This window comes from Lycorma delicatula, chromosome 13 (assembly GCF_047948215.1).
Source record: "Lycorma delicatula isolate Av1 chromosome 13, ASM4794821v1, whole genome shotgun sequence".
Lineage (NCBI taxonomy): Eukaryota > Metazoa > Arthropoda > Insecta > Hemiptera > Fulgoridae > Lycorma > Lycorma delicatula.
Window position 1 is genome coordinate 17,271,389 of NC_134467.1, and position 3,855 is coordinate 17,275,243.

The window sequence follows — 3,855 nt, forward strand, 5'->3', positions numbered from 1 at the left end:
TTTATTACAGATCTAATTGAACTGAAATATAATGTTTTCATGCCTATTTTTATAATTTTCCCCAATTTTCATTTCACTTTTAGGTAGGTTATGTTTAAAACTGTAAACATATTTCGTTTACTTCGCCGTGCCGTCCAGCTCTGCAGACTCTTACCGGCGTAGTTCAAACGAACTTCTTGATTTTGTACTTTGATAAATCAAGATACTAATGTATATTTTATCATTCTTGATCTGGTGAGCCTGCTTAAATCCAAATATGTAACAGATGATGCTGATGCAATTATCGTTCCATTATGAGCGTGAACTTACACCTCAATAAATGTCCATACAGATTTAATAATGGAATACCGGTTTTTTCTGAATAGCTGATTTCTTGAAACAATTTTGAAATAGTCTCTCTTACGGTAAGAACTGTGAAGCATCTGTTTCAACTGTAAGTGTAGTGAGCTCATCAAAAAGGAAAACATTACACCCTACGTAACCTGTTGTCTAAATGCCTGAAAAACGTTTATCCAATCCTTTGTCAACAGAAATTTTGTGGAGTGAAATCATGATGGATGAATCTTTTCTGAGAATTTTTTATCCACTTTGGAATAATGTGCTAACATATCGACAACTTGCTTTATTATTCATTATATCGGCTCAGTATCAGCTTGAGGCTCATATTGTTAGAGCACAATACTTGAAGAGCTGGTTTAGTTAGCAGACAGAAATATTAAGGGGGTAAGGATGTTTATTGTATACTTTTGCATGTTTTAAAGCTTTCAAGTAAAGACGTACGATTCAGCAGCATTTTTTCTACAAGTTAGAGCAATTGGGTTTTCGTTTACCTCATCTATTTTTGTCATATTTAATAATACATTATAATAGGTGGTTAAATTTTATGGTCCACCTTTTAGAACAGGAAGAGCTGGTAAATGTTTGAAAAATTACCTAGACTCTCCTAATTAACCGATTTAAAATGTTCAAATTGCATTGGAACGTTTGAATGCTCTTTTATATGAATATATAATTAAAACTTAAAATTTTTATATTAACAGATTATTAATAAAAATTTGTTTGCAAGATTATCGTGCAAAACTGTTAGATCGATTTTGTTGAAATTTGGAGTATTGCTTATATCAAAAAGTTGCTTATAGCAAAAATCCAAAAAAAAATGCTAAAAACTTAATGCTTAATGTATGCTTAATATTTTTTAATAAAAAAATTAAGCATTATTTTATCATTTTATCATTTCTGATGACATTTCGGAGGCATTAAAGCAAAAATTATCACATAGAAAAGTCCAATCCGAAATAGATACTGCCTGGACTAATAATAGGTAACAAACTTAGTGGATTATTGTTAATCTTTAATATTCAGTAATTTAATTTTAGTTATACTATATTTACTCATATATTTTAAATATTATAATACGTTAAATAAATCTTTATAATAAGTTAAATAAATCTTATTTAATTTGTGTGTGTGTGTGTGTGTGTGTGCGTGTGTGTGTGTGTGTGTGTGTATGTGTGTGTATGTGTGTGTGTATGTATGTGTATGTGTGTGTGTATGTATGTGTATGTGTGTGTGTGTCACTGAACTCCTCCTAAACGGCTGGACCGATTTTGATGAAATTTGTTGTGTGTGTTCAAGGGGGATTCGAGAATGGTTTAGATTCACAATTTGGTCTACTGGAAAATGTTTTTTTTTAATTTTTTTTATTTATAAGTAGTTGTTGATTTTGGAATGTTTTACATTGGATCCGGCAGACTGCGCTACCATCGCAGTATCGAATATTCAATAATATTATATTTTAATTTTAGTTTGTCCCGACAGTTGGTGCGCGATCAAATTGAGAAAAATATTTCGTAATTTTGTGTTAGTTACAAAAAATCGTGTGCTAATTAAAATATTACATCAGAATGTAATTAGTGTTTAGTTTTGAAGTGTGCATAAAAAACTATACATTTAGCGAATTTAGTGCGGAATCAGTGAGTATATCTTTATTTCTTGTGTGCGTGTGTCACTTCCTAAACGGCTGGACCTATTTTGATGAAATTTTTTGTGTGTATGTTCAAGGGGATTCGAGAATAGTTTAGATTCACAATTTGATCCGATAGAAAATGTAATTTATTTGTGTTGTTGTTGCTGCGATCGCGTTTTTTAATTTTTTTAAATTTTTAGCATATGTCAGAACCGGTAGTTGGTGCTGCGATCGGATTCTAGGAAATTTTTTTATTTTGTTGCTTTTTCGCATATCAGTTACTTTCGTCGTAGCTAGGCAGTGCTGTTCTGACAATTGGATTTATTTACATTCTGAATTTTATAAAGTTAAAGGTGAAATTTTATAAGGGTCCGTAATGTTTTGTAAGTTTCTTAATGTTCAGTATTAATTGTAATGATTTTGCAGCCACAACACTTTTCGTTAAAAAATTATTTTCCACCGAATACTGTGATTAGAGTGGTGTGAATTAAATCAGATAGGTAGTGCTGTGTTGTTTTACAATTTGGATTTATTTACATTCTGACTTTTTATAAACTGAAAGGTTAAATTTGTGAAGTTCCTAATGTTTAATATATTTTTTAAGGTATGAAACTTTCAATTGTGTTCATTTAATCTGTTCATTTAATACACAAATCTAGTAATAGCAAAGCATTGCCGAATCTGCTAGAATTGCGCGCTTATTGAGAATATTATATTATTTACTGAAATAACGTTTTAAAGTATAATTAAAAAATATACATTGTGCAAATTTGTAAGGTGCAGTATTAAAGTGAATATTTTACATGAATTTTAACGATGTATATAATATATACGTGCATTCAATAACAATCAACCTACAAATTTAAATTGTCAGTTCTCAAAATGATTCTGTGCAACATATGAAGTATTGAACGGCTCTTTGAATATAAAAATGGTAAGTTTGTAAAATAAATTATAACATTTATAAAATTAAAATGTACGTTACTTTTAATAATTATAGTTTAAAGTAAATTAAATTGTAAAGTGTAAATTAAAAATTAAGTGAATTAAAAGTTATATAATTTTTGTAAAAAATGTAATTTTATAGAAAATTTTCTAAAATTGTTTTTAATTTACAATTATCTGAAATTTGGTAAAATAGATGTTAAATTAAAGAATGAGAAATTTCTACTAAAATTTTAACTACCTTGCTTTTTTTTACAGTGCTTTCATTTTTTTTATTAATTGATTGATTAAGCTATCACATGGTTATGAAACTTCAAAATTATTAAATAAAAAAAAAAATGTATAAAGTACTTTTTTAGATTGATCTTAAGCAATAATGTGGATGAAAATTTATTAATTACACTAATTATAATTTTACGACGTTTCGATTTTTTAATTCAATTTTCATCAGACATCTCAATATTTAGTGAAAATAAATATATTAACCATACTACACATAGTTAAATCATTAAACCCATTACAATAATACAATCACAAACTGAAAATAGTCATATTAAATGAAATTTCATTCGCATCCCTGCTAATTTTAACTTAAATAAGTTAATTTTATTTGTGTTATGCATTTATTACAGAACAATGCCACGTCAGACGTCTGTTGGGTCCGCGCTAGTTTAATATAATTTTTTTATCAAATTTACACGTGCGTTGATTAACAACGCTAATTGATTTCATAACGAATTTTTTCAATTGCTTTTATTAAAAATTATTCTTTTTTGGAAATATTAAATAAAAAAAAGCAAAAATAAAATTACACGTTTTTTATCTAAAATTTGGTACAATAAATCTTTTCAGTTAATTAAAATCTCATCTTCAATAAGTTACTCATATTCGTTGTGTATTATTTACAGTATTTTATTTTTACAGAAAAATGCCACGTCTTCGTA